General features: G+C 41.8%; 1 protein-coding gene across 2 annotated transcripts in view; it reads left to right on the top strand.

Annotated features, from left to right (window-relative positions):
- The first annotated feature begins 9,616 nt into the window (after positions 1-9,616).
- Positions 9,617-20,493, top strand: part of fbxl16 (F-box and leucine-rich repeat protein 16) — a 32,593-nt gene continuing 21,716 nt past the window's right edge. The window contains exon 1 of one of the 2 annotated variants that reach the window (XM_066690254.1): positions 9,617-9,718. The gene's annotated coding sequence lies outside the window, so the exon portion shown is untranslated. The remainder of the gene's footprint in view (positions 9,719-20,493) is intronic. The other variant, XM_066690253.1, reaches the window with a different exon arrangement.

Raw genomic sequence — 20,493 nt, 5'->3', positions numbered from 1 at the left:
TTACTTTTATACAATTGTGAGAAGTCTCTGCCCTGGGACAAATTAAGACGTTGACCCTCCAACTGATCACGAATTACACTGAACAAAAATATAAATGCAACCATTGTTTACTGCGATTCTACGGAGTTACAGTTCATTTAAGTAAATCATTGAAATACAGTATTTAGGCCCTAGTCTATGGATTTCAAGTCTCAAGTTTTGAGGGAGCTGGCTGCTGACTGGAGGAAAGTCCACCAGAGCTGCAGTCAGGTCAATACCCTGGTGAGGACGACGAACAGCAGATGAGTTTCCCTTGAGACGCTTTCTGACAGTTTCTGCAGAAATGAATCGATGGTGCAAAGCCACAGTTTCACCAGCTGTCCGCAGATGGTCCTGCAGGTGAAGAAGCCAGATGTGAAGTCCTGGGCTGGTGCAGTGACGAGGTCGGCAGTTGCGAGGTTGGTTGGACGTACGGCCAAATTCTGTACAACGTAGTTTAAAAACAACTGTCTGGCAGCAGCTCTGGTGGACGTTCCTGCAGTCAGCATGCCAATTTGCACGCCCCCTCAAAACTTGACACATCTGTGGCATTGTGTGGTGTGACAAAACTGCACATTGTAGAGTGGCTGTTTAATCTGCTTGTTGATATGGCACCCCCGTCAGATGGATGGATTATCTTTGCAAAGGATAAATGCTCACTAACAGGGATGTAAACAGATTTGTGCACAAAAGTTGAGAGAAATGTTTTTGTGCATATGGAAAATTTCTAGGATCTTTCATTTCAGCTTATGAAACAATGGACCAACACTTTACATGTTGCATTTATGTTTTTGTTCAGTATATAATTTCAGTTTTATTTTTTGTATGCAGGATTCTATCTTTAGCCTAATGAAAAATCACAATTAAGTGTTCGTCACGGTTTGTAAATACTTGATCGTTTGCAGCTTAATAATATTGCTTTGCTTTTGCTGCCATCGTGTGTTAATACTTTGCAATAACCGTCTCTGTCACAGACACACACTCCTTATGTAATTTGGCTGTGCTCATACGACCTGTTAGTGACACGCAGCACGACAGCAGAAGGGTTTGATTGACGTCAAAACAAGTGCATTGCAGCCAAACTGTTTTAAAGGCATCAAACAGTGTTCATCATCATCATCTAAGAATAGGATGATCATATTTCAGGCACAATCATGCTTGTGTGTATGAGTTGCACATGTGTGAGTGTCTGATAAACGAGAACGTACGGTATTAATTAAAGGTCAGTGAAGGTGCTTGTATGCCACTTTTTGTCCCTTTACATTCATTTAAAAGTATTTCAATCGCCACTAGAGGGAGTCCAAGAGCTACAGGCACCGCTAAAAGACTGCTGTTTTTTTGTTTTGTTGTTTTATACATTTAAGTGTAGTATATATGAAACCAACTAATATTTGTCTGTGTAATTATAATAATTATACTTTTTTAAATAAAATATGTGGACTATAATAATGATTATCATCCAAAATGGTGTTTTCTCAGTTGCTCAGGGCAGGACTTTTTCAGCCCTAGTTCTGCGTTTGCTGGTTTTCATTTCAACCGAGCTGTCAATGACTTCACTGAGCCTTAAGAATGTGCTTAATTAGACCTTTAAAATGGGTTTTAGTGCTTAAACAGTGGGAGGTGTCAAGGTACCCATAATAAAAAGAAAAAAAAAATCTTGGGAGCTGAAAACAACTAAAAAGGTCTAATTAAGCCAATGATTTGTTCAGTCACGGCATTACATGAAGAAACTCAGAGCCCTGCTGGAGAGGCGAACCTGCAGACACAAGGGTACTGAAACCCCCCATGATGTAGTGAAGCCAGGAAGTGCAGCGCTGGCGTAATTAGTTTGCAAGAGATCTTTCTGTATCCACTGTTAATTAATGAAGCGTCTTGGGTCTCGGCACATCAAGTCCGACAGAAACGTATATTCCTGCTCTGACGCCTACCTCCACAGGCAGTCTGCACACTACATGGCCCACAAGGCAGTTGGGGAGGAGGACTTTCCTTTCTCTTTGATCAGAACATTTTGCGTTTGGGGCCCAAGTTGATCCAAATGTGCATCACCAGCACACGCTACAAACACATCCAGCTCATGAATAGATCATCAGTGTGTTCAATCAGTTGTGCAATCTTTGTGACAGAACGCTCTCCTTTGGAAATGACGGCCCGGATCAGAGAAATACATACATAAACAAAACAGAACCCCTTTGCATCCTGAAAGAGCGGTTGTTTATTCTCCAAAAGCATCCGATCTTGAAAAAGAAGTGGGGGGAAATAATGAATAGTAGAAAAACATGCCACTCATTTCATGAGTCAAGCCTGGGAGAATCTGTGTGGGCAAGTGCAAAATAAAGCTGACATTTCACAGACCCACAAGAGCTGAAGTCATGGTCCCGATTGTGCTGGTTCACACACCAACTGCAACAAAACCCAAAGATTAGCACACCGGTTGGGGGTTGCAAAAAATGTAACGTGGGATTGTTTTGCTCCTCATAAAATGGATCTGAGTGTTTCGTTTTGGTTTTCTTTTTTTACACCTGAATGCACGAAGAGACTAATTATTATTTGAATGTGACCTTTCGATTGTCGACAAATTGCAGGCTGATTGCGTGATGGGTTTAATGCACTAATCAAGCAAGGTCTACTGGGTTGTTTGTAGCGTGGAGAGAGAGAGGGGGGAAGAGGTGGGGAATTAATTCAGCTTCAAAACCAAACCAAAACCAAATGAAATCCCCTGATTTGGTTTTGAAGCTGAATTAATGTGTGTGTGTGTGTGTGTGTGTGTGTGTGTGTGTGGAAAGGGGGTGGGGGCCGAAAATAGAAGCATAAACAATACAATCAAAACCAACTGAATAGCATGTTGCCACTAATATTTGCTCTAATTTCCCAGCACCACTCAGGAATAAAAATCCAACTCCCAAATCCAAATTATTTCTTTTTAATTGTTGCCTTTGCAAGTCCGCTCCACATTTCCCACCTTGCTGTTCTTCTCCATATTCTCTATTGCACCCATTAAAGCATTAGATCTACAAACCAGGTATAAATAGACTAATTTACTGCTTGCCAAATTCTGTGGGGTATTTGGGGGGAGTCGTTTTTTTTGTTTGTTTTTTGTACAGATAATCCTAAACTGACAGATCTTGAGCCACTCGGGCAAGGAGGAGATATCTGAATATGTGTCATTTTGGTTCTGCTGGGCAAAACACAAAGTTGGGTATAGCAATCTCTGCAGAGTGGCCCTCTCTGATCCAGCCAATGGGCCTTTTTGTTCCTGATGGCTGGTGACAGGACTAAGACATCAGAGCTAAGGATCCCCTTACAGCACATCCAGCGTGTGCCTCCGAGGGACTCAACTGTGCTTTGCAGAATGGCTGGACAGAACAGGTAAAAGGAGGCAAGAGGGTGGCTTACTGAAAAGGAAGAGAAAGAAAAATACTTTTGAGTGGTGGGAGAACTGTTATTCTATTCTATTTGTTTTTATGTTTATAAAGCTGGGGTTATTTTTGGATACAAATAAAAAAATATGAATGGATATATTATGTTATACTAATAATCATCATAAACATGATGAATATACCAGTAGCTGCAGCCAACATCATGTATCTACAAAATATACCTGATCTATAGAGACATGCACATGTTTTGTATAGTAAACCAACAGAGAAAACATGAATAGATGCATTGAGAGCACAGGTGCACCCTCGGTAGCACTGACAAACTGTGTAGCGTTTTAATTGACATCCTATGTCATGCTTAGCAAACATCTTGCAGAGGATTTGGGATTCTGATAGGATTTCTGGGTATATTCCATCTGCAGTCCTCCGGCGTAGTTTGATGGGATACAAATGAAGATTTTGCCGTCTGCCAGGGCAAATTTCCACTACTGCCACACAACTGCTTGGACAATATATATACACATATAATTTGCTCAAAAAGAATAAGCCATATACTTCTCATGCACCATTTAAGAAGTGTTTATGCGTTATGCTTTGGTCTATAAAGTAACATAAGCATTCAAATTCATACAATTGTGCACATGCATGTTCCATATAAAGAGAAATGCAATTAAGAGCCAGTCTGAAAGCACAGAGAGCCATATTGAGACAGACCCAGAGAAAATAGCAGAGGGGCAAAAAAAAGCATAATAATGAGATGACATTTACCATGTGTGCAGTGAGCTAGATCCCGCTAACGGGCAAGAGCGATAAGGCATTTTGAGAAAGAGGCCCTGCCTGGAACAATGGACCACAGGCTGACTGAACAGGCAGACAAAGACCAGCCTGCCTGCTCCCTCCCCCCCTTCCTCCCTCTCTGCCAGCTAAAAATACTTCCTATTGGGCCGTGCGCGTGGCTGCCTTTGATCTGCAGTCCAGTCGGGGCCCCGTGCGTCAGCGTTGACGTCAATCCTGCCAGAGAGGGGCTCCTGCCGTAGGTGGACAGGACTGTGGGTGGGCTCGAGCAGCCGGGATGAATGAAAAGGCAACCAGGAGAAATAAATTAATTAATAAATAAACCGGCACTGCCTTCAATGCCCTGGCTTTTGTTTACATGTTTTTGTTTGAAGATAATTGTGCCACCTCTTTCAGCATGTACTGTTTATATGTGTGAGTGAGTGTGTGTGCGTGTAGGTGTGTGTGTGTGTGCGCGCGCTTAGATCCAGACCTACTTCTGAAGAGGCCCTCACCCCAAAAACCGAGAGGCTGTTTATACAGAGAGCTCTTTGAGACCGTACGTGCAGATTAAGACGAAAGCAAGTTCCCGTGCTAGGGGATGTGAGGGACACTGGGATGAGATGCACATATTATCTATGGGTAAAGAGCTGACATTCACGTGCTCCATTCTTAGCACATCAGGGGTGGACGATATGTAATCTTTGATATCGCTATCCTAGTCGTCCCCGGCCTGCAGCTGTACCCTGAGACCCCCGCGGCACTCGCCTGACTCAATGGGTTGTCTCTGTGCTGGTAAAGAACACCAGGGAGCTTATTTCTCATTACGATCCTCAGGGAACCTGCTTTATCATTTTGTAATTAATTAGTAACTCGAGGACGGCACACAGACAGAAACGAGGCAACACAAAACAAGAAAGCCCTTCCAGAATATTGTTTTTTTTTCTTTCCCTCCCTATTATGCATATTTCAACTGGAGATTTTTAATTAAAATCACAGGATCCATCAAAGCTTATATATATATATGAATAGATATCTATATTTTTGCTCCTGGATGCTCCATAGTGGACTTTATCAGCATGCCCCCATTGATCAGTAGTAGTGACTAAAACTAAAACCCAAACAATCCTATAAACTAATACTGGGGTAACTAGAAAAGGACCCAGGGGAAACATTTAAAATTTCCAAGAGACAGTAAATAACAATACAAAATAATCGGAAGTGAACGAGTATGCAATGGTTTGCTGGAACCACTGTATTTCTGCAGTTACTGACTGTCTTGCCAGATATCAGAGCACAGAGTCTTTTACAGTTCAGTATTAATGCAGAGACCAGTCTGCTCTTTAATATGCATTACCAACGAGACAATACTGGGAGGCTCATTATTCTCATTAAAGGAGGTACGAAGCTGGCACGATATCTTTTTGGGCTCCACTGTAAAACAGCAACTTTTCTTTTCCTGTTTGGTTTGATGTATGTTGTACAATGCATGATCATCTCACTCCCCAAACACACTGTCCGTACTGCACAAGCTTTCTTCGTGGGAAACCAGTGAGCAGATCAGCATTGTCAAGCAAGGAACTAAAAATAAAAGCCTGCATCTAGCATCCACAGGAGAGGAACTAAAAGCAAAACAAGCACGCAAACTCCCTGCCATGAGCACGCACACGCACACGCACACGCACGCGCGCACAGTTACCTGGCAACCAGAGTTTCGAGGAGACAGCGGTTGCACAGGAAGCCGATCTCCATGGCAACAGCCGTGCCTGAGTCACCCGCAGTGCAGCGCGTCCTTGGAGCGGCTGGCTGAGCCGCTTTTATGTCATGGTCAAGGTATTTAGCAAAATAAAAGTCAAAAAACACTATCATGTCACACAGGGTGGGTGGACGGGCAGGAACCCATGTCTCTGAGGGACAGGAACCAGAGCTATCCCGGCTCGTGCGGTCATAAAGGCGAGGATTGTGCCAAAAGACGATTTTGGAGTGTTGTGGATTAGCGGCCTTTCAAGCCCATAAGCCCGAGTTGCAGTTTTTGTGGTGCGCAAGATGGCTGCCACTTAGACCTTGCACTGGGCTCTGGATCTCTTGGCGGTGGCCCTTGTTCTGAAAGTACTGAAATGTATTGAATGCCTGTTCCCTGTGCTTGTCCGTGTCTTGCACATGTTTTCGCACCGTTGCTGGTTCTCACGTGGGCTTGTTACATGCTCCGCGTGGTAACGGGAGGTGATCAGGATTCTTGACGTGCCGGTCTGGATCTGGGGGCTGACGCACCTCCGTCTTGCACTATAACTGGCTCCTCACCGAGTACACCAAGTTCTGGTGCCATTCTCTCAGATAACTCCAGCTTTCTGCGGCTGCCAGACCTGCCTGACATGGCTGGCTGTCAGATGGCAGAACACACATGCCAAGAGCTGAGGAGAGCCGTGCCAGGGCCGTGCTTTCTACCCAGGAGCTGTCACCATGGCCGTCCTTGTGAGACTTCATATTCCTCATTTATTTCTACAATACACCAAAAGCAAAGGAGTACAGGATACAATAAAATCTCACAAGAGGCGATAAATACGGGCGTCACTTGTGCGTTACACAGTCGAATGACTCTCAACAAGAGAATTTAAAAATCATAATAATTAGCACAGTGCATCAGAAGAAAAGGGAGATATAATAGGAAACCCCCCAGAAAGGAATATCTCAAAGCTCAGTATTCCAGCCATTTCTGAGAAAAATAAATAAACATGCTGAGAATTGTGAATGAATGACTCATAATAACCCAGATGGGCTTTTTTCATTCATAACCCTTCTAGTACAGTATTTTAACCCTGGTTCAGCCAAGAAAATTGTCACGGATTATGATACAATGTTATAGGTTTGCAAACTTTAAGTCACCTTAATTTGTCTGCCACATTAATGACTAAATAAACAACAACAACAACAACAACAACAACAATAATAATAAACAATAAACAATAATAATACATAGATTTTAGACTCAGAAGGCCCTTCAAATTAACACATTTATTTAACATATGAATAAACAGAAGACTGTCAATGCCTGTCAAGAAACTTCCCAAAAAAATAAAAAGTCTTAGACAAGTCATTAAATACAACACAACATGGCTTTACTAATCCACGAAACGATGCAAGATCGAACTAGTGAGCAGCACAGCTATATCCTGTTTACCATCAATATTTTTAGCATATCTGACACTCGCTGTTAAAAGGCTTTGAAGACAAAAGCAACCAGTAGAATCAGAGTATCCGCAGGGAGGCGTGTTGTAAGGGAATCTGTTGCAAGACATGAACTAATGACTGTCACAAAGCCATGGTGCCAGAAAAAAGTCATTAGTCCCTCCTGACTCAAATTGCTTGAAATACAAAGCATGGGTTCAAAAACTCATTGCTAATAGATAAAATAGGATATTGTGGTTATTGCATATGTAAATAAAGAGAGGTGCATTACAAACAGCAGATCCCTATAGAGTGAAGGTGCTTGGGCTGCTGCCATTTTGCAACGCCCACACAACTTTACGCGCACATGTGTGCAAACATGGATACACCTTAGACAAAGAAGACATGTCTGCAGGGACATCTCTGCATACAAACATGGCCACTTGCTCCGGGACATATGCAAGCATCCTCGCCTGGGTTCACAAACCAACACAGCTGGGCACAAATATATAAACGCACACAACTGTAAGTACTGCCCAAAAGAAAAATGAAACAAAAACACTTAACAACAAAACTCCTTTTCAGCCCTGTGAGCTAAGGTTCCAGGGTGACATGAATTATTAAAAAGGTGCACTTCTTCTCCCCTCAAAAACAATCCCTCTATTATTGATGCAGTGGGACTGAGAGCAGGACTCTAATAGGCATATAGGATTTCTCAATCTGTTGTGCAGCACTGCCCAGTAAGAAGGGGGGAGGAGAGCGAACAGACTGTTTGGGCTATAAATAGAAAGCTCTGTCTTTCTCTCTCGCTTGCTAGCTCTCTCTCCCTCTCTCCCTCTCCCTCGCTCTCTCACTCTCTCGCTCTCAGTGGTGATTGTTGCAGGATGCACAACGCATACATAACAAACCCAGTAAAGGTAGCGCTGAAGAATTGTAGTTTCTGGTCTCAAGCTAACAGCAGGTAGCCGGACGCGTGGAAAGATAGTTTCGTGGTGTGTGTTGGAATGAGGGTCAAGGTGAATAAATAAAGAGCACATTCTCCCTCGGGTTATTTCAGTCTGAATCTGGATGGAGGACATTGTGCTTGCATCTGTCCAGCCTGTATCCGATTTGCCAGCTCTGCAGGACCCCTTGCTGTAGAACAGGAAAAGAGCATTGCTAGACATTAAAGACATGGTTGGTAATGGTCTCTCATTCAGCGCAAGGGCATTTCATAAGGATAAGGGCTCTGTCTCGAAATACATGCATTACCGAAACTGACTAATCAAACAACACACTTCCCAGCAGCATCCTCAGCACTATAAGATGGCCAGCAACCATGGCTTTGTTATATATGTAAGACACAGCACTTGCAGATACAGATTATACTCCTTCAACCCCTTTTTCTTTGCCCATGCTTAACCAAGTTAGTGTAAGCACTTAAACCACATCAAATATACTATGGTTTTGGTAAGAACACACTTCTGGCATTAACTGCTGTTTCGCTCTGATTGTCTGTGTCCTTGTTTTGTTAGCAGGCAGGGGACAAGGAATAGTCAATATTGTATTTGGCATATCTGTACAAAACACTGGCGGTTTAAATGATTCTGGTATGACATCTGTGGACAAAGCAGCTGCCATGTCATAAATCATACTTAATCATCTATATGGCTACACATCTATCTGTCTGGGAGTTTATCTATAGGTGTGTACATATATATGCAAGAATGGATGCAAAAGATAAGTATACAAAGACATGGGGGAATGTAAACAGTAGTGTTGATCATTTGTGCGGGTTATATATATATATATATATATATATATATATATATATATATATATATATATATATATTGAGATAGCTCATCTCTTGTGAATAAACACATGTTGTAGTTAAGTGCATGTATTAATATTAATAATCAGGGGGATTTGACAAAATAACTGCAATTGCACAGCCCCGTGTTGTAATTCAATAGAAAGAGTCGGTTCAAGGCATGAATTATTGATATTAATGCTGGTGTCTCTTTAAATGGGTTTGGTCTGTTGGTCTGCGCGTCTGAGGAGGAGGCGAGCTCTGCTAGATGGGACATTCAATGAATAGGAATTAGACTTCGCTATTTGGGCTTGATCGCTGCATTTTCGGTAATTCCGACACTGAAAATCATATTTACAACGCGGAGAGATTTGATTTCCCCCCTCCTGCCCCCTAACGTTTGCACCAGATTTCTACGTTGTGGGTGAAACGCGATCTATTCTGTTCTCGGTTCTGCAAGAAAATAACGGGGTGGGTTCTGCTTTCATATGATTGCACCCATTGATTTCTTTTGATCTTACCTCATGTGATCGTGGTGGAAAGCGGGCTAATTCCTCCCGATGATGGACTGATCTCGATTTGTGCACCCAAGGTAAGGCGCATATTTATCATCTTTGTTCTTCCCTTTAAATCATAGCCTGTTCTTGCGCAGTGTGGGTTGAGTGGGTTGCTAAAGCCATGGGCTGGTCATTTGGGGGAGTGTAGGATTGCAGATGAAAATAAACAGAGCCAGGTGTTTGCTATACAATTGATTTGCCAATATGATCCAAAATAGCAAGAGTGCCTAGTCATAGTAACGAGTCCATTGGGGTCTTGATGATCAGGCTGATATTATTAGCCAGCCGCCCCCTCCCCCCATTCCTTGACATTAATAAAAGGTGTCATTTTTAATACCGGAGCTGTGAATTGATGCTCAGCACGTCTTTGTCTGTATCCTGTCAGTCAGCCTTTATGGGGGATACAAACATGACGTGTCCATCAGTGGAGCGCCAGTGATGTAACCTTTTAATATTGCGACTCTAGCAGCCTGACTCCAGAGCAGCAGCCGCCTGTGTATGACTACAGCAAGCACTTTCCAACGGGATGAGGGCATGCATCTCAGCTGGACTCGTATTTGTGCCTTTACCCCACCCATCTTCCAGTTTGTATATGCAAACCCTGTAAGCTACAGCACTAAGCTTAAACACCAAGATGGTCTGCACTGATTAAACGTTCATGCATCATTATTATTGTTGAATCAAACACTTTCAAATCAGCCTTTTTAGGAAATCCCACCTATTTATAAAGGGATTCAAATACGCATGAAATGAAACATTATTTGACAATGTACACAGTAGTTCCTTGCTGGTCTGTAGCCTACAACACACCAGTGGGATATCAACTGAACCCTAAACAGTACAGCTTCTGTCTGAACTGAACTGCACAGAAAATAAACCTTTATGCATCACAACACAACACAGGTTGGCCTCTTAATTTGATTGTTTTGCATTTATTATATATTTATTATATAATTATATCTATATTATATCTCATCCCCCCTTTGGAAGCTCCACACTTTTGAATTGTTGACAATTATACATACATACAGCTCTATGTTAATAGGAGGTTTCTTTTATCAAATTCATTACTTTTTATATTTATTTTGAAGGGGGCCCACATCATAATTGCATCGATTTTCTTTGATGTACTGGACCTGACCCTGGTTAAAAGCAACAACAACAGACCTATAGCTGCCATTTTATTGCCACTTGGGTGCTAGTGTTATGTCGTCCCATTCTTGACTAAGCTAAGCAGACTGTTTCTGTGTTTACTGCTTATATGTGTACAATTAATGTATACACTCTCTGCTAAGCTGTCCATTAAGCAGACCCTGATTCTAGCCAGTCTGTGATAATGCAGTAGAGTTAATAATAGTAGGACAGTACTTTTGAATAATTACTTATTTATATGTGTACTAGTATGGTCAAGCATTTTCACAGTGATATTAAATCACACGGAAAAGCACATTTAACTGATGTACACTATGTACTGTATAATTTGTCAACTTTTCTCCAATCTATACTATATAATTGAATACATGTTACTTTGGTACATACAGGAGTGAAACTTGTATTTAAGAGAGAATTAAGGATAGAATTCATAAAAAATGACTGAAGTGGAACAATGCTAAACAGAAGTTATCTAAGAACTCACAGGGCAGAGTTTGAGAAGGAGAGAGGAAATCTTAATTAAGTTGGAATTTAGTGCTCTTCAGGGTGCTGTATTTAATTTCCTCTACAATGCACTGAAAGTAAACGAGACACTTGAAAAATGAATATCTCCCTTGGTTCACTCTTAACACATATGCACTAGGGCGCTGCCAAAAATCTTTGCACAAATAAGGAGTCAATTTGATCCAGTGTAAAATGATTAACATGTAATTAAAATAAAGTTAGAATGTGAGGCAATAAAGTCTATTGAACAGAAATCTGGTGGAGAGAGACTGGGGTAACACTCAGAGGTGGTTACATACTAGCATAGGCCTGAGTTTAAGGGGGGACAGAGGGGAAACGTCCCTCCCAATGTAGAGAAAACATAAACTGTCCCCCCCAATAATGTATGCCTGGCTTCACAGGCGTGATCCCACCCAATATTGACGACATCCCCCCCAGTTCTGAAACAAAACCTATGCCCCTGCTTACTAGGATGTTAGACTGCAAGTACAGGTCATAATTTATACTATATCTTTCTGATCTATTTTCTTTTAATGCTTCTCCTTATCAGTTTCATATATGAAAATGCTTCAGAGGTTAAAGTGAAGAGCACAATAATTTAATGATCAAACGCCAATAAGTCATAACACCGCAAAAGCAATTCCAGTTTAAAACGGGGTTGCCTATAAAAAACAGAACATATAGGAGGCAGTGAAAGGTTCAGGGATTGTATGACATTATGTTCACCAGCGCAATGTTTCTCTTTTTCTCTTTGGCAAAGAAATTATGCTGACCGTGGTGTTTTTTTTCCTTTCTTTGCTTTTAAAGATTATAAACAATGCACAGTGTGGGCAAACTATTGCACATTCTCTAGTTCTCTTTGTTTGCTCTATGACTGTATTGATGGAGTGTCTGAAATGGTCACCTAACAAACTATTGATCAAAAGGCGTCGACAGTGAAAGCATGTTTCCTGAAGCTTCACAGTGAGCTGTCATTAATTAATCGTGTACTATGTCAGGATCACAGACAGTCCACATGAAATAAATGTCAGTTTTTATCCTAGAGATATAGGAAAATATCAATTGCTGCAATTCCATCAGGCGCTAAAACTAATCTAAAATGACCTCCAATTCAACAGGACACATCAAGAGACATGGCAAAAGTTTAGTTTTATAATGAGCTTAGACAGGCTTGTTCTATTATTAATCTGTTTCTCTTGGTTCCCTTTGAAGTAACCCCACTACCGAAACATGCTTTTGATCTGTAATCCGTATCAGGTACTAAAATAGGAACAATCAATTTGTGTATGCAGTGCATTCTGTTAAGGTACAGATGTTTCTTGTGTATGTTATGTTTTAAATATTGGCATCAATGTCAAAACATGCAAGTGCTTTAACAAAATGTATCAGGGTCCTTAGAGAAAAGTACAATTCACAAAACATTTTCATAAATGTCATTATGGAGTGATTATATAATTATGTGTGATAAAAAATAGTTCTGAAAGGTGTCATGTAGACTTACCCCAAGGAAGGCAGTGACCAAAATGCATTGGTACAGTCCTGAAATAAAGTTTGTTTTTAATCTAACTTCAGAGTGTGGCAAAACATTCATTTTTTTAATGAAATGATTGTGTTGCTGGGTGAATATGCACCATTTTCTTTCATTTTGTAGAGAAAAACATAAATGCGACGATGTATTTGGTAGATGTATTTTGGTTCTTCTAAATGTCAAAAGTCAAGTCTTATGCAACTCTTTATGCAGACAAATTCACCAAGGGGTTTAAGCGTTTATTTTCATTGAACACCTTTTCTCAGCTTCTTCTCTGGGAAGTCGCCATTTTGTTGTATAAAGCTTCATTTCTGTTCCAGTACATATACTGTACCATGTGTGACCATGCGTATAATTCCAGAAAGCGCACCTGGGAGCCCCTTGCCACTTTGCTACACAACTTTATTGAAGTCTGTATATTTCTTTCAGTCTGTATTGTTCTCTAGTCACTGGTGACCGTGGCAAACTCAGGGTCTAGAAGGCTTAGTAGATGTAACTGTTCCCAAATTCATCAGTTTCCACAGTTTTCAAGCTGTGATAGTTTTGCATATGTGGTTCTACAGAACAGGCTGATTGCAATTGTTTCATAGTGGAGGACACAATACCCACTGCCAACTGTCAGAAATGGCAACTAATGCTTTCTCTGCATTACCAGTTATTGGACATGTGACTCATGACAGAATCATGGCGGATCAGTGTACAGCAGACAAATGTGGCAGGAGTGGCAGCACCAACAGAAATCCACCTGCAGACTTTACATTAGCGAGGACAGGCTACGGCAAAGAAGGACAGCTTTGAAAATGACCAGTAAACCACATCGCCCACCAACCACTGTAATTTGTAAACATGTGTCTCAGCATATGCATACTGCTCCAAAACTGGCAAACTGGGAAGCAGTCTGTGCACTGGCCTATGCAGCTGTTGAGAGTTACTGGAGTCCAGTAGCTTCAGCACTCTTTATAGTGGGATTAATACTTCTTAAAGCCAGAGCAGATTTACCACTTTGTGGAAATGGAGTGACTGCTGCTCTAATCCAGGGAAAACAGTGATGCATAGGGAGAGAGAGAGAGAGAGAGAGAAGAGAGTGAGAAAGATGGGGAAAAGGACAGTTTCAAGTTTATTGAGATATGTTTTTTCAGTGTTTTTGGGGACACCAAGATTGGAGTGGGAAGCTATTATTGATGACTCATATAGCAGAGGGGATGTAATACTCTTTTTTCCCACCAGCCCGGTCAATTCTTCACATTACTGGATGGCAGAAAGAAAAAAATACTGCATTGTATTTTTTCAGTTGTGGCTGTTAAAACACGGTGATGTGCTACAGTTATGTCTTTGTATCCACCTCAAGCTGGCAGTACTACAGCTACCAAATTGAAGTTATGCAAGACAGCAGAAACTGGCAAGACTCAGGTCTGTCAGTTTTCTGCTTTCAGAAACACAATGCTTCATCCCTCTGCTCAAGAACACATTGATGTCTCCCACGCTAGTGAGAATCGGCATTATAGTAAGGAGATGAGCCATGGAAAGTTATACAAGAAACAAAGAAAATCCCAAGGAAGAGCTGCAGTCATGATAACTTTTATACTGGCTCAGGGGATGTGAAAAAAACATACTCAGGGAAATGCTGTTTTTTAAAGAGTGGTGCACAAATTGAAATAATACCAGCCCTACTATATTAGACTTTATTTAACACTTCAGATGTATTTATTGATCTGTAAAAACTGCTGTTTGCCAGGCACAGCCTACTGGAGTCTCACCAGCTGCTGTACCATTTCAACTTGATATTACCATTTACTCATGTCTTATACCTACAATGGTCTCTGGTGGCCCTGTTTAGTGTTTGTTTTCAAATATAAATACTGTGTTTTTGGCCTGAGGATAGTGGAAATATATATATATATATATATATATATATATATATATATACACTCACCTAAAGGATTATTAGGAACACCATACTAATACTGTGTTTGACCCCCTTTCGCCTTCAGAACTGCCCTAATTCTACGTGGCATTGATTCAACAAGGTACTGAAAGCATTCTTTAGAAATGTTGGCCCATATTGATAGGATAGCATCTTGCAGTTGATGGAGATTTGTGGGATGCACATCCAGGGCACGAAGCTCCCGTTCCACCACATCCCAAAGATGCTCTATTGGGTTGAGATCTGGTGACTGTGGGGGCCAGTTTAGTACAGTGAACTCATTGTCATGTTCAAGAAACCAATTTGAAATGATTCGACCTTTGTGACATGGTGCATTATCCTGCTGGAAGTAGCCATCAGAGCATCCTCTGGGTACATGGTGGTCATAAAGGGATGGACATGGTCAGAAACAATGCTCAGGTAGGCTGTGGCATTTAAACGATGCCCAATTGGCAATAAGGGGCCTAAAGTGTGCCAAGAAAACATCCCCCACACCATTACACCACCACCACCAGCCTGCACAGTGGTAACAAGGCATGATGGATCCATGTTCTCATTCTGTTTACGCCAAATTCTGACTCTACCATCTGAATGTCTCAACAGAAATCAAGACTCATCAGACCAGGCAACATTTTTCCAGTCTTCAACTGTCCAATTTTGGTGAGCTTGTGCAAATTGTAGCCTCTTTTTCCTATTTGTAGTGGAGATGAGTGGTACCCGGTGGGGTCTTCTGCTGTTGTAGCCCATCCGCCTCAAGGTTGTACGTGTTGTGGCTTCACAAATGCTTTGCTGCATACCTCGGTTGTAACGAGTGGTTATTTCAGTCAAAGTTGCTCTTCTATCAGCTTGAATCAGTTGGCCCATTCTCCTCTGACCTCTAGCATCAACAAGGCATTTTCGCCCACAGGACTGCCGCATACTGGATGTTTTTCCCTTTTCACACCATTCTTTGTAAACCCTAGAAATGGTTGTGCGTGAAAATCCCAGTAACTGAGCAGATTGTGAAATACTCAGACCGGCCCGTCAGGCACCAACAACCATGCCACGCTCAAAATTGCTTAAATCACCTTTCTTTCCCATTCAGACATTCAGTTTGGAGTTCAGGAGATTGTCTTGACCAGGACCACACCCCTAAATGCATTGAAGCAACTGCCATGTGATTGGTTGGTTAGATAATTGCATTAATGAGAAATTGAACAGGTGTTCCTAATAATCCTTTAGGTGAGTGTATATACACTCACCTAAAGGATTATTAGGAACACCTGTTCAATCACATGGCAGTTGCTTCAATGCATTTAGGGGTGTGGTCCTGGTCAAGACAATCTCCTGAACTCCAAACTGAATGTCTGAATGGGAAAGAAAGCTGTCCTTTTCACGCACAACCATTTCTAGGGGTTACAAAGAATGGTGTGAAAAGGGAAAAACATCCAGTATGCGGCAGTCCTGTGGGCAAAAATGCCTTGTTGATTCTAGAGGTCAGAGGAGAATGGGCCGACTGATTCAAGCTGATAGAAGAGCAACTTTGACTGAAATAACCACTCGTTACAACCGAGGTATGCAACAAAGCATTTGTGAAGCCACATCACGTACAACCCTGAGGCGGATGGGCTACGACAACAGAAGACCCCACCGGGTACCACTCATCTCCACTACAAATAGGAAAAAGAGGCTACAATTTGCACAAGCTCACCAAAATTGGACAGTTGAAGACTGGAAAAATGTTGCCTGGTCTGATGAGTCTCGATTTCTGTTGAGACATTCAGATGGTAGAGTCAGAATTTGGCGTAAACAGAATGAGAACATGGATCCATCATGCCTTGTTACCACTGTGCAGGCTGGTGGTGGTGGTGTAATGGTGTGGGGGATGTTTTCTTGGCACACTTTAGGCCCCTTATTGCCAATTGGGCATCGTTTAAATGCCACGGCCTACCTGAGCATTGTTTCTGACCATGTCCATCTCTTTATGACCACCATGTACCCATCCTCTGATGGCTACTTCCAGCAGGATAATGCACCATGTCACAAAGGTCAAATCATTTCAAATTGGTTTCTTGAACATGACAATGAGTTCACTGTACTAAACTGGCCCCCACAGTCACCAGATCTCAACCCAATAGAGCATCTTTGGGATGTGGTGGAACGGGAGCTTTGTGCCATCCATCAACTGCAAGATGCTATCCTATCAATATGGGCCAACATTTCTAAAGAATGCTTTCAGCACCTTGTTGCATCAATGCCACGTAGAATTAAGGCAGTTCTGAAGGCGAAAGGGGGTCAAACACAGTATTAGTATGGTGTTCCTAATAATCCTTTAGGTGAGTGTATATATATATATATATTTTTTTTTTTTTTCTAAAATAAGAACTTAACCAGCTATTTTAAATGGGCAATGAAATGGTCACATTTGTGACATTTAGCCCCCATAAATAGGAGACTTCACTGCTATTTAAAGCCAACCCCCCCTGTTATAACTTGAAATCCCATTGCCTCATCTTACCCTGCATGCCCAGGGTGATCCGGTAAAAACATGCATCACACCACATACCACTGATCTCTTTGCAAAAAGGCTTATTCATGATCAACATGACCACAGCAGTTCTGAAGCAACATGAACAAAAACCTTACCATGAAAACAGAGATACTAACTGTGTAACTTTCTGTGTTGTGTTCTTTCCAAATCACAGAGCGCCTGCTTGCATTTGGTCAAACACCCATCGCTGATGAGCTCTGATGCTCAATGTTCTTGTCTTGCTGTGAGCCTGAGGTTCATCCAGAGCAGTGCTAACACACAGTGGAGGGAACACATGGTAGTATTGTGGATGCCCAGGATGCAGTTTGCATATTGTGCCCTATGTTGCCTGACATATTTATATTAGTATGTGGGTATATATTGTTACCAAATGTGCTCTACTCAGATTGAAGCCTTAAAGTTAATGATTGGAGAATTCCACTGGCTGAATCCAAATGCCAACAACTCTCCTGTGTCCACGAGCAGCAAATTGACAAAGAGATAAACAGACAAGGAAAGGGTCTTGTTGTGTAGGCTGTGTTTAAACCATTGTTACATTCTCCCTCTCACCTTACTGCCAAACTCTCCTCCTCTGGGGGAAGACCCCTGTAACGTTGATTGTTTAAAAACATCTGGCAGGAACAACGTGCCATCCCTCGTTTCGATTTGTAGTTTTTTTGTTTGCTGCCTTGTTTTTGTTCTGTAGCTGTCTCATCAGCAAATCCTGATGACAGTGTTAGCTGGGCCTGCCCCTGCAGGCAGGATAAAGAAAAGAAAAAAGAAAAGGAAAAAGGCAGGAAAGTGGGGAGGAGACTGGGGCTTACTCGACGGATTGCGCTCTACACCTCTGGGCAAACGTCCTTGCTTCAGCCCTGCCAACAGCTCTGGAAACATTTAATTAGTGCTGCTCTGCCAGTCCATTGGCACGGAACAGGCAGATTTACAAATGTGTTTCAATGATGGTTACTTAGGCCATTCTTTCTAGTTGAGGATTTAATTTCAAAGGGTTCGATCAATATGTTTGAGCAGGTGTATTTACATGTACGTGGTACAAGTATATTTCCTAGTCATTGTTTACAATGTTTGGTCATGGTGACCACATTGACTGTAACAAATCTCAGAATGCCTGTGTGGTATATATGTGGGCACGAAGATGGATTTAAATGATAAGGACCTACGTAATACACACAAGCGATCTCCCACTTTTTGTGAATAATACGTCTCCCAAATACATTCATCCCAACCTTTGCATAGACAACTCTAACAGGAAACTGCTGATGCATGCTGGGAAAGCTGAAGTATTTCTTGTTGCTTCAAATATTCCTTCAGAACCAACGTTTTTGTTTGGTCTAGCTGTTATTGCTAAATCAGGCCCCTCCTCTCTGTTGCGATCTCCAGGTGTGCAGGAGGACCCTCCATCCTCAGCCAAGCCCTTGTGCTTCAGATATTTTCCAGTTGATCGGGCAGCATTGTTCCTTGTTTGCCTTGGTTTACTCCTATTAAGTGCTTTCCCCAGTATTAGCTCCAGAGTAGTTTATTTCCAGAGCGGGCTATTTGCAGAGTTACACCTCCGTCCGTCCAGCCGGTCCTGAATGTTAAGTGGTTTATCTGGCTCTGCGAAGCGCATCCCGGACCATGCTTTCTTTGTCACCGAATAGGCCTACAGGCTGTATCTAATCTCTTTTCAGGAATGAGTGTCCCGTAAGGTTTGCATTTTGAAAAAGGTATTTTTTGCCTTACAATCCAGATAGGACTGGATAGAAAATAGGATAGAAAAAAATAACTGTTAAAATATTATTGCAGGTGCTGGCAGATTTACAGATCAGAAGGTTATACAAAAATATATATTTATTGCTCTGATGTTTTTTCCCCCAGGAGTCTTTTTTGAAACCGCTTTCTCCAAGGTGCATAAAGAATTTTGCCCTATTATTTCTTCCATGTTTCTGAGTGTCATTTGTTGTTTGACTTTCTGTATCTCACATGGTTTTCTCCATTTTCCTGAGCCCATTTCTACCACAGTGTAGCTAGTGCCATACATACCCTCTGTGGAGTACCCAATCCTGTTTAGAATAATTCTTATTTCATTGTTTCACTGTTTTTACAGCTAAACCCTTTGCAACATTTTGGCAAAGTCACGGCAGTATTTCTTGATTAAACTGTGACCTATTAGCAAACTGCCAAGATGCATCACAGAAATGACATGTGGATTGCAGCTTGGACCGAAGCCACTGCAGCACTCTCCCCTCTTTGGCTTCTTACCTGGTACAGTAAATTCCCATCAAGCGCAGTCTGTGGTTAACAGATATTGAGTCGGGGCCAAGTTCTGTTGGCTTTTTAGGTAGATTTAAATAATGCTCATTTATATATGGGAACAGAAAACTACTGCTAATGAATGTACACCAGAAAATGTTCAATTATCATTCTCCCTGAAACTCGTTGTTATTTTTGTGTCTCATACTGGATATTGTCCTGAGTTTTTCCTCTTCTGAACACGTTTTCCCTTCTCTAAAGATCCCTTCCCATCGTTATCATTAACACTTGTTAACAGTGGTTGAGATAACTAAGTTAACGGGTTTCTTGAGCAATGCTCGTGTGAGATCTCGGTGATTAAGGTACAGTAAAGTGGCATCTTGCGGAGGAAATGTGATTCAGGAGAGACTGCTTCAGTGATTCGGTGCATGCTGAAAGGAACATGATGTTCGGGACGGAGTTTAAGCATCTGACTGAATTATTTTCAGTCAATCAGTAAATCCCCTTTTTGTAAAACCCCCCACCCCTGGTTTATCTCTCGGTTTTTTACTTATTTTTTGCATTATCGGAGCGCAGCAGCCGGCTCTGCTCCTCAAAGCTGCTATCCGTGGTCCTGAAACTTGAAAGAACCCTGCTTACTCGCTGCCCTCTCTCTTCCACTAAAGCCCCAGCGCACTTTCACACTGGCTTGGATCTCATCCTGCTCTAGCCCCACGTTTACTTTTTAAGCATTTCCTCTGCAGATCAGAACTCGTTGTGCTTATCCAAGTTGGTTGGGACTTCTGAGGCTGAAGATGACAAAGTAGATTAGTGAGACTAATACTGGCTCAGTGGAAACATGACATGATCAGAGGCAAGGGGAAGGACAGGGGCTGGGGTATAGTGGGAGATTGTGATGGCTGCATAATGGGTGCCTGGTTTCCATCTTTAAAAATGAAAAAAA

Source organism: Amia ocellicauda, chromosome 17, assembly GCF_036373705.1.
Source record: "Amia ocellicauda isolate fAmiCal2 chromosome 17, fAmiCal2.hap1, whole genome shotgun sequence".
In the NCBI taxonomy this organism is placed as follows: Eukaryota; Metazoa; Chordata; class Actinopteri; order Amiiformes; family Amiidae; genus Amia; species Amia ocellicauda.
The sequence above is the reverse complement of the archived record's forward strand: the minus strand, read 5'-3'. Positions and strand labels throughout refer to the sequence as shown.